Consider the following 11,852-nt stretch of genomic DNA (forward strand, 5'->3'; position numbering starts at 1 on the left):
TGACATTTACATGTAGTTCTCTCTTCCACTATTTTCCATACAAATATGCCCTGTATTGCATACATCCAGAGCTTAAGCAAATATCAACTGAGGGAATAACAAGGTCCATGATGGGATTTTAATGAAAACTACAGTCTTTGCAGTAAATAGTGAGGCTATTCTAAAATAAAGAAATACAGTAACAAATTAAATCAAGATAGACAGGAGCCTCTGGGTTAGATATATCTGGTGTACAAATTAAATATTTGGAGGATTTATTAGCTGACCTATGTAAATGGGCAAATTCGAAAGTTCTGTTTCAAATGTAAATAGGTAAGCCTGCAGGAAACTGTGATTTAATAACGGCACTTTAGAAAAAAATTCTATTATAAATGAAGTATTTTCTGCCACTTTAAAATATAGTTGTTTGTATATAATAAGGCTATTGATTTTTGTATATTAATTTTGCTCCCAGGCATCATTCTGAGTCCCAGCTGATTTTCTTGCATCGTTCCATTATGTCAGATCTTTTGCAAATAATGATAACATTATCTGGTTCTTCCCAATTTTTAATGCCACATTTATATTTTTGACAGAGGACATTCTTGTCTTCTTCCTAGCTTCAGTGGAGAGTTATAGTATTTTTCCCATTAGGCCAAATATAGGCGTTGGGGGAATACATACTTGCATATGCATATATTAATTTTCTATTTTTTGATTTAAGTGTCCAAAGCATTGACTTTCATTCCACCGGTTTACAATATAAACATTTGAGGTTAGATATATTTTTTCTGAGCAGTCTTTTAGTTGTATCTCATACGTTCCCTTATATAGTGTTTTCTTTGTCATTATTTTTTATGTATCCTGACATTCTTATTTTGAATTCTTTGCTGATCTAAATTAAGAAACATGCTCTCCTGATCTCTCTCTCTCTCTCCGTCTATCAATACCCGTCTACCTATGCTACCTATTTTTTCTCTCCCGCTTGCTCTCTCTCATTTATTTTACCAGGTGGTCAGCCATTATTTCGAATTTTGATCTTCATTTCTAGTTTAAGTGCACTGGGGTTAGACATAGCTGTCTATAATAGGTCTATATTTAGAATTTCTTCTTTTAATAAATATTGAATTGGCACAGGGTCTAGATACTGTTACATTTAAATTATATCGACTTCACCAATTTGCCATTTAGTCACTTACCTTTTGTACACTTGATCTTTCATGGCCTGAGATAGATAAATTACTCCCTCCTATAACCAGAGTGTTTTGTCTAGTTTTTCATTGTTTACTGTATTTTTTACGAAGTACATTAACTGAAATTTTGTTTCCCTTGTGTATTATTAGCTTCTTAGGGCTGCTGCAACAAAGTATCATAAACTCGGTCATTTAGAACAAAATTAATTTACTGTCTTTCAGTATGGGAGGCTAGAAGTCCAAAATTAAGGTGTCCACAAGGCCATGTTCTCTCTGAAGACTCTAAGGGAGGATCCTTCCCTGCTTCTTCCTAACTTCTGGCAGGTGCCAGCAATCTCTGGTGTTGCTTGGCTTGTGGTGGTATAACGTCAATCCCTTCCTCCATCTTCACACATCCGTCTCCCTCCATGTGTGTCTTTGTCCAAGAATCTCTCATATAAGAACACCAGTGACTGCATCAGAGCCCACCCTAATCCAGTACGACCTCATCTTAATTTGATTACATGTGCAAGACCCTATTTCCAAATAAGGTCACACGTTCACAGGGAGAGGGTTAGGACGTGAATGTATCTGGGCACAATGCAACTCGCAACACCTTCTCTATCACAATCAATGCTTTTTGCCCTGATTTATCTTTGCCTGTATTAAGAGCACAAACCTTATTTTTCAAATGTGTAAGCTCAGTATGGTGTTACAACCCTTTTACTTTTAATCTTTCTGATTTAGATTTATCACATAAATATAGCACTACTTGGCTTCTGCTTTGTAACAGAGACTGAGACTCTTTTCTTTCAGTAAGTGTATGCCATTTATATTAAAAATATAGGATTTATATTCATTCCGGCATCACATGTTATATTTCCTCCTTTATTGCTTTATTTTTTCTAAGTTCTGTATAATTCTTTGCCTCATTGTGTGTGGGTTGGGTAGCTTACTATGCTTTGGAAACTCTCTATCCTGTTTTGGGACATATTAGTGTTTTATTTTATACCTACAACGTAATTTATGTTTAATCTTCTATTTTGTATACACTAGGGACAACTACGGTTTAATAAAGCTCCAATTCCTTTTCTCCAACACCAGCTTAGTATGTACTGCTGTAAGTATTATTTCTTCTAACGCTTACTTTACACCTTAAACTATACTCAATCGCAACTGTTTGAGTTATCAGATATAAATGAGACTTTCAGACTTCTGATTATAAAAGATGAAATAACTGATATTTTTACACAAACATCTAATTTCCTTCTCAACTTTCATTAGTTATATTTTTTCTCTGTTGTCATTTATTCACATTATAGACTGAAAATGTGATTCCAAGAGCTGTTTCTTCCTTAGTTTTCAAGTTAAATGAATTTTAGGCTCGCTTCTCTCCCCCTGTTACAGTGTCTCTATTCAACTAGTGTTCAACGGAGGTTTATCTTTTAACAGTTTCTTCAAGGTACATATATAGGAAATATATTCTTGTAATGCTTGCATGATCAAAAGTAACTGCTGTTGCCTTTCTAGTTCAACAGTCTGTCTAGGTGTAACATTTTGCTCACACTTTATTTCCTGGAGGGTTATGAATTTATCCCTCTACTGCTTTCTAATGGTATATATTGTTGTGATCCTTTAGGCCAGCCTGATATCTCTACCTTACAAGTTATTTGACCTTTGTGCTGGAATGCCCAAAGAATTATATTCTTATCTTGAAAGTTCATAACTTTACTAGGTTGTGTTTCAGTTTTAACTATACCTTACCGATTTTTGCTGAGGCATAATATGGTTTCAATGCTTCTTTTGTTTCAAAAATGGATTCTTGAATGATACCCTAGAAGATATTTTCAGTTCCAACCTTAGCAGGAGGGTTTTTTAATTCAAGGATACGAAACGTATTGCTATATTGGCACTGCTTTGTTTTCGGTATCTATCCTTTTTTCCTATAACCCTATTTAACATGTTATCAGTTTCCAGTCTGTGTGTTCACTGTTCTGGCTTCCATAATCTTCACTGTGTTTTAAACTGTCCCTGAGGCTTTTCGTGGGCTTGGCTGTGTTCCTTCCTAAGCTCCGCCAACTCGGTTATCGTCTGTTTCTGTTGGAACATGATTATGATTTCTTACCTGAAATCATATCCCTGTATCAAATTTTTTAAAGGGCTTTACACACTTTGGAGCTATCACAGGTTCGGTTGTAGGCCAAAGCAATAAAGCCAATATCTCAATAAAGCTATAGCCACACAAATTTGGGGTTCTCCGGTGCGCATAAGGGCTATAGGCTTACACTGCCCGTAACCTATGAAGTGCGCAACAGCATCGCGTCTAAAGGACAACGTGCGTGTTACCTTAACCAAAAACCACTTCACTGTGAACCACCCCCTGAGCGTCCAGCAAGTTGTCATCTTTCTGCCGGGCGAAGGGTCTCGCCTGCATGTGCATGGCTGCTGACCGATCAGGGTGGTGGATGCTGAAGCCTGGGGTGGCCGTGGCAATGTCTTAAAATAAGACAACGACTAAGCATGCCACATCAGTTACCGCTTCCTTTCATGAATGATCTCTCTGTAGCATGCAGTGCTATTTGACAGCATTTTACCCACAGCAGAACTTCTTCAAAACTGGACTCGATCCTTTTAAACCCTGTCAACTGCTTTATCACTAAGTCGATGTAATGTTCCAAATCCTTTATCGTCATTTCAACAGTCTTCACGGCATCTTCACTAGGAGTAGATTCCATCTCAAAAAACCACTTTCTTTGCTCATTCATAAGAAGCAACTTCTCATGAGATTGCAGCAATTCACTCACATCTGCAGCTTCCATCTCTAATTATAGTTCTCTTGCTATTTCTACCATATCTGTAGTTTCTTCCTCCACTGAAGTCTTGAACCCTGCAAAGTCATCCACGGGCTCGAAGCAACTCCTTCGCTGATATTCTGACCTCTTCCCATGAATCACAAATACTCTTAACGGCATCTAGAATGGTGAATCCTTTCCAGGAAGTTTTCAATTGACTTTGTCCATACTTATCAGAGGAATCACTATCTACGGCAGTTAGAGCCTTACAAAAAGTATTTCTTAAATAATACGTCTTCAAAGTCAAAATTACTCCTTGATCCACAGGCTACAGAATAGACATCGCCTTAGGAGGAACAAAAACAACGTGAATCTTGTTGTACATCTCCATCAGAGCTCTAGGGTGGCCAGGTGCATTTTCAATAAGCAGCAATATTCTGAAAGGAATCTTACTTTCTGAGCAGTAGGTCACAACGCTGGGCTTAAAATACTCAGTAAAACCTGTTGTCAACAGATTTCCTGTCATCTGTGCTTTGTTGTTCCACTTATAGAGCACAGGCAGAGTTTACTTAGCGTAATTCTTAAGGGTCCTAGGACTCTCAAAATGGTAAATGAGAACTGACTTCAACTTAAAGTCGGCAGCTGCATTAGCCCCTAACAAGAGAATCAGCCAGTGCTTTGAAGCTTTGAAGCCAAGCACTGACTTCTCCTCTCTAACTGTGAAAGCCCTAGAAGGCATCTTCTTCCAAGATAAGGCTGTTTTGTCTTCATTGAAAATCTGTTGTTTAGTGAAGACATCTTAATTAATTATCTTAGCCAGATCTTCTGGATAACTTGCTACAGCTTCTGTATCAGCATGTGCTGCTTCACCTCGTACTCTGAAGTCATGGAGACGGTTTTCTTTCCTTCAACCTCACGAACCAACCTCAGAGAGCTTCAAATTTTTCTTCTGCAGCTTCCTCACCTCTCTCAACCTTCATGGAATTAAAGAGAGTTAGGGTCTTTCTCTGGATTAGGCTTTAGCTTAAGGGAATGTTGTGGCTGGTTTGATCTCCTATCCAGACCACTAAAACTTTCTACAAATCAGCAATAAGGCTGTGTCACTGTCTTATCTTTTATGTCACTGGAGTAGCACTTCTAATTTCCTTCAAGAACTTTTCCTTTGCATTCACACTTGACCGTTTGGCACAATATGTCTAGCTTTTGACCTATCTCAGCTTTCAACATGCTTTCCTCCCTAAGGCTAACCATTTCTAGCTTTTGATTTAGGTGAGAGGCATATCAGTCTTCGCTTGAACCCTAAGAGGCTATTGTAGTGTTATTAACTGGTCTAATTTCAATATAGTTGTGCCTGAGGGAATAGAGGCCTGAGGACAGGGAGAGAGATGGAGAATGGCTGGTCAGTGGATCAGTCAGAACACACAAAACATTAATTGATGAAGTTTGCCTTCTTATACAGGTGGGTTTGTGGTGCCTCAAAGCAATAGTAACATCAAAGGTCACTGATCACAGATCACCATAACAAATATAATAATGAAAAAGTTTGAAATATCGTTAAGAATTACCAAAATGGTCACAGAAACACGAAGCAAGCAAATGCTATCAGAAAAAAATGGCAACAATAGACTTGTTCGATGCAGGGTTGCCCCAAAACTTCAATTTGTAAAAAATGCAATATCTGCAAAGCGCAAGAAAACTGGTATCCCTATGTCTGAATCCATAGCGATATATTTAGTCACAGTACTCGTCCTCCCCATTACAACAGTTTTCTGATGTGTGTTCCCTGTTTGCCTTTTGCTTTTCAGGCTCCATTCCCCACCCCTCCTCCCCAACCAACATATCTTTACATAGACATGCTGGTTCTTTTGTAATATTGTTCACTTTGAATTAGGTGAGTCCTTCCTAGGCCAGGACTATTTTCAGGACTTTATAATAGAGAGAAGCCAGAGCTGCACAGGCTCTGCTTCGGAGTGGAGATTATTATGACAAGAGAGAGAAAGAGAGCGAGTGCCAGAGAGAGAGAGACGGAGAGAGACAGAGACGGCGGGGGGGAGCTTAGCCTTTACTCCCCCCTATCTTTCTTCTAGACCTTACCTCACATACAGAAGACTCCCGGCAAAAATGACATGTGTTACCTAATTCAACTCCCCCTACCCTCCAATCCCTGCAGTTCTGTGCTATCAAGTTTATAAATCAGGAAGCTTTGTAAACTGTGCGTCTTGATCTTTTGTTACAAAATATTGCTGTTTTGGCCCCTTGGTATACACTGGATATGGGAGCTTCTGCTGCATTCTGCTGCAACAGTGCTTCCCTTTAGTGCCCTCCCCCCACCCCCTGCCCCTCCCCCGCCCCCAATCAGATCCTTTCTTCCCATGGCACTCCTTCCTAATCGTTTTGGGTTTTTTGTGATTTGAGGTGTTAGGTATCTGCTACTTTGCGTTTCAGTCTCTTTCCTTTTCTGAGTTTTTTCACATAGAAAAGGGTGGAGGTATCTTCATTTTGCCACTGTATACATTATCTGATTGATGTCCTGTGTCCAATGTTCAACACATTTATTGAGAGCCTACTCGAAGCCAGGCACTGCTTTAACCACTGGTAGCGGAGCAGGAGGAAAAAAAAAAAACAAAAACCATATACACCTCACCCATTTCCCTGCCCTCATGAACTAAGAAGGACTAACATAAATAACAAATAATTTAAATACATGACAACCTCTGTCCTCCATATATTTGACTTGACTTAAATAAAATATAATTTCAGTAAAGAAAAATTCACAAACACACCCATACCAAGACTAGTCTACCCAAGATACCCTAATGGCCTCCAAATTAATATCCCTGACTCAACTGCCAACCACAATTCATCCTTAAAACAGCCAGAAGTATAACACAACTCATTTCTCTGTTTAAAAATAAACTTCAAATAATTTTGAAAATTATGTTATTTCTTCCTGAGGGAAAAGTTATAAAATAGAAAGTGAGTACAAAATAAATAATGCTATTAGAAAAAGAAGAAATATTCAATCATCCTGTTTTAAAATAGTTACAACATGTATCTTCTAGATTGTTAATACCAGATAATATGCACTTTATTGATGTGTCATCTATAAAAGCTCCAGTATACAAAAACTCAATTTAGATTCCCCTATGATGATTGTACAAGGGTTTGCCTCTTACTATTTTTTTTTTTTCCTGCCAGTTAAAAGGCTGTCTGGAATTCAGCTTGTTGCGCCCCCTGGCTACCTCTAGAAATGTTCTTGTACTTCCCTGCACTACCTGGACTCTCACAGGGGTCAAGCCTGACCTAAGCACCTGAGATGAGGGTAAATGTCCTTAGATATTTAACCTTTCTAATCTCCCCTTCCTTTTCTTCCCGTCAAAGAACATAAAGTGATTTTTGTTTGTTTGTTTTTGTTTTTGAGAGCAGTATAGCAGTGGTGACTCTTGAAATTCAATCCCTTTTAATTAAATCCAAAAAAGGGGGGAGAGTGATTTCTGATAGAAAATGATGTCATTTGAAAGTATGCCGTGGAGAGTAGAAGATGATGGAGAATTTTTCTCCCTTCAGCGATGAGAAGCTGAAAACTGTACATAAATTGACCTGGGATAATTTAAATCTTTTTTCTGTTGATTTTCATTATCATCAAACAAGGCTAATAGTAACTGGTATGAAATTTATTAGATTTTAATTTTAGCACTCTGTTTATTTTTTTATTTTTGTTTTTAATTAATATTATTCTTGAGTGCTTACACTGTGCCTAAGTGTGGTGCTACATGCCACAGAAGCATTGTTTCATCCACCCTCACAATTGAAATAATTACCCTCATTTTAGAGAAAATTCTTTGAAGTTGTACAGTTACAGTTAACTCATGGCAGAATTGGAATTCAAATCGAGGTCTGTCAAATACCCAACCCAACTCTCTCAGCTGTTACATTGCACCACCTCTGTTCTAGTTCCAGAGGTTCTCATTCTGGACACTTGGAAGAAATGTGAATACCTGGGCCCATTTCCAGGATTTCTGACACAGTACGCTGGGATGAAGCCCAGGAATCTGTACCCTCCAGACTCTATTCTGTGCCAAGTTTCAAAACCACTATTTTAGGAAATCTCTTCAGTAAAATAAAAATTATAATTAAAGTTTTGTATTGTTTCTACTAAGTTTACTTTACAAGTAAAACATTTTCTTCAAAATATAAAACAAGTCCCTTTTACTTCAACATGGTGGAAGAGTACGACGTAGAGATCACCTTCCTCCCCACAAATACATCTACATGTGGAACGACTCCTCAGAACACCTACTGGACGCTGGCAGAAGACCTCAGACCTCCCAAAAGGCAAGAAACTCCCCACGTACCTGGGTAGGGCAAAAGAAAAAAAGAAAAAACAGAGACAAAAGAATAGGGACGGGACCTGCATCTCTGGGAGGGAGCTGTGAAGGAGGAAAGGTTTCCACACACTAGGAAGCCCCTTCGCGGGTGGGGATGGGGGGTGGGAAGTGGAGGGGAAGCTTCGGAGCCGCGGAGGAGAGCACAGCAACAGGGGTGCGGAGGGCAAAGTGGAGAGATTCCCGCACAGAGGATCGGTGCCGACCAGCACTCACCAGCCCGAGAGGCTTGTCTGCTCACCCGCCGGGGCGGGCGGGGGCTGGAAACTGAGGCTCAGGCTTTGGTCGGATCCCAGGGAGAGGACTGGGGTTGGCTGCGTGAACACAGCCTGAAGGGGGCTAGTGCGCCACAGCTGGCCGGGAGGGAGTCTGGGAAAAAGTCTGGACGTGCTGAAGAGGCAAGAGATCATTGTTTAAGGGTGCACGAGGATAGGGAATTCAGAGCACCGCCTAAATAAGCTCCAGAGATGGGCACGAGCCGTGGCTATCAGCGCGGACACAAGAGGCAGGCATGAGATGCTAAGGCTGCTGCTGCCGCCACCAAGAAGCCTGTGTGCGAGCACAGGGCACTCTCCACACCTCCCCTCCCAGAAGCCTGTGCAGCCCACCACTGCCAGGGTCCCGTGACCCAGGGACAACTTCCCCGGGAGAACGCATGGAGCCCCTCAGGCTGTTGCAATGTCATGATGGCCTCTGCTGCCGCAGGCTCGCCCCACATCCATACCCCTCCCTCCCCTGGCCTGAGTGAGCCAGAGCCCCCGAATCAGCTGCTCCTTTAACCCCGACCTGTCTGAGCGAAGAACAGATGCCCTCAGGAGACCTGCACACAGAGGCGGTCCAAATCCAAAGCTAAACCCCAGGAGCTGTGTGAACAAAGAAGAGAAGGGAAATTTCTCCCATCAGCCTCAGGAGCAGCGGATTAAATCTCCACAATGAACTTGATGTACCTGCATCTGTGGAATACCTGAATAGACAACGAATCATCCCAAAATTGAGGCCGTGGACTTTGGGAGCAACGACGTATATATATTTTTCCTTTTTCTCTTTTTGTGAGTGTATATGGGCATGCTTCTTTGTGTGATTTTGTCTGTATAGCTTTGCTTTTACGATTTGTCCTAGGGTTCTGTCTGTCCTTTTTTTTTTTTCTTTTAGCATAGTCTGTATGACTTGTTATCATTGGTGGGTTTGTTTCTGGTTTGGTTGCTCTCTTCTTTCTTTCTTCTTTTTTTTTCTTCTATTTTTTTTATTACTTTTGAATCTCTTATTTATAATATTTTTTAATTTTTATTTTAATAACTTTATTCTATTTTATTTTTTTTTCTTTCTTTCTTTCTCTCATTCTTTTATTTCTCCCTTTTCTTCTGAGCTGTGTGGCTCACACGGTCTTTGTGCTCCAGCCGGGTGTCAGGCCTGTGCCTCAGAGGTGGGAGAGCCGAGTTCAGGACATTGGTCCTCCAGACACCTCCCTGCTCCATGTAATATCAAATGGCGAAAGCATCCTCAGAGATCTCCATCTCAAAGCCAAGACCCAGCTCCACTCAACGACCAGCAAGCTACAGTGCAGGACACCCTATGCCAAACAACTAGTAAGACAGGAACACAACCCCACCCATTAGTAGAGAGGCTGACTACAATCATAATAAGGTCACAGACACCCCAAAGTACACCACCAAACGTGGTCCTGCCCACCAGAAAGACGAGATCCATCCTCATCCACCAGAAAACAGGCACTAGTCCCCTCCACCAGGAAGCCTACACAACCCACTAAGCCAACCGTAGCCACCGGGGGCAGACACCAAAAACAACGGCAACTACGAACCTGCGGCCTGCGAAAAGGAGACTCCAAACACAGTAAGTTAATCAAAATAAGAAGACAAAGAAACACACAGCAGATGATGGAGCAAGGTAAAAACGCACCAGACCAAACAAATGAAGAGGAAATAGGCAGTCTACCTGAAAAAGAATTCAGAGTAATGATAGTAAAGATGAGCCAAAATCTTGGAAATAGGATAGAGAAAATACAAGAAACATTTAACAAGACCTAGAAGAACTAAAGAGCAAACAAACAATGATGAACAACACAATAACTGAAAATAAAATACTCTAGAAGGAATCAGTAGCAGAATAACTGAGGAAGAAGAACGGATAAGTGACCTGGAAGATAAAATGGTGGAAATAACTACTGCAGAGCAAAATAAAGAAAAAAGAATGAAAAGAATTGAGGACAGTCTCGGAGATCTCTAGGACAACATAAACACACCGACATTTGAATTACAGGGGTCCCAGAAGAAGAAGAGAAAAAGAAAGGGACAGAGAAAATATTTGAAGAGATTATAATTGAAAACTTCCCTCATATGGGAAAGGAAATAGTCAATCAAGTCCAGGAAGCACAGAAACTCCAATACAGGATAAATCCAAGGAGAAACACACCAGGACACATATTAATCAAACTATCAAAAATTAAATGCAAAGGAAACATATTAAAAGCAGCAAGGGAAAAACAACAAATAACATACAAGAGAATCCCCATAAGGTTAACAGCTGATCTTTCAGCAGAAACTCTGCAAGCTAGAAGGGAGTGGCAAGACAAAATAAGAGTGATGAAATGGGAAAACCTACAACCAAGATTACTCTACACATCAAGGATCTCATTCAGATTCGAAAGTGAAATTAAAACCTTTACAAACAAGCCAAAGCTAAGAGAATTCAGCGCCACCAAACCAGCTTTAATACAAATACTAAAGGAACTTCTCTAGGCAGGAAACACAAGAGAAGGAAAAAACCTACATTAACAAACCCAAAACAATTAAGAAAATAGTAATAGGAACATACATATCGATAATTACCTTAAGTGTAAATGGATTATGTGCTCCAACCAAAGACACAGACTGGCTGAATGGATACAAAAACCAGATCCATATATATATGCTGTCTACAAGAAACTCACTTCAGACCTAGGGACACATACAGACTGAAAGTGAGGGAATGGAAAAAGATATTCCATGCAAATGAAAATCAGAAGAAAGCTGGAGTAGCAATTCTCATATCAGACAAAACAGGCTTTAAAATAAAGTCTATTACAAGAGACAAAGAAGGACACTACATAATGATCAAGGGATGAATCCAAGAAGAAGATATAACAATTGTAAATATTCATGCACCCAACATAGGAGCACCTGAATACATAAGGCAAATGCTGACAGTCATAAAAGGGGAAATCAACAGTAACACAATCATAATAGGGGACTTTAACACCCCACTTTCACCAAAGGACAGATCATCCAAAATGAAAATAAATAAGGAACCACAAGCTTTAAATGATACGTTAAACAAGATGGACTTAATTGATACTTATAGGACATTTCATCCAAAAACAACAGAATATACTTTCTTCTCAAGTGCTCATGGAATATTCTCCAGGATAGATCATATATTGGGTCACAAATCTAGCCTTGGTAAATTTAAGAAAACTGAAATCGTATCAAGTATCTTTTCCGACCACAACCCTATGAGACTAGATATCA

General features: G+C 39.9%; 1 pseudogene; it reads right to left on the reverse strand.

Annotated features, from left to right (window-relative positions):
• Window positions 1-3,332: 3,332 nt before the first annotated feature.
• Window positions 3,333-5,209, reverse strand: LOC112064950 (tigger transposable element-derived protein 1-like; annotated as a pseudogene).
• Window positions 5,210-11,852: the final 6,643 nt, after the last annotated feature.

Source organism: Physeter macrocephalus, chromosome 18 (assembly GCF_002837175.3).
Source record: "Physeter macrocephalus isolate SW-GA chromosome 18, ASM283717v5, whole genome shotgun sequence".
NCBI classification, from domain to species: Eukaryota; Metazoa; Chordata; class Mammalia; order Artiodactyla; family Physeteridae; genus Physeter; species Physeter macrocephalus.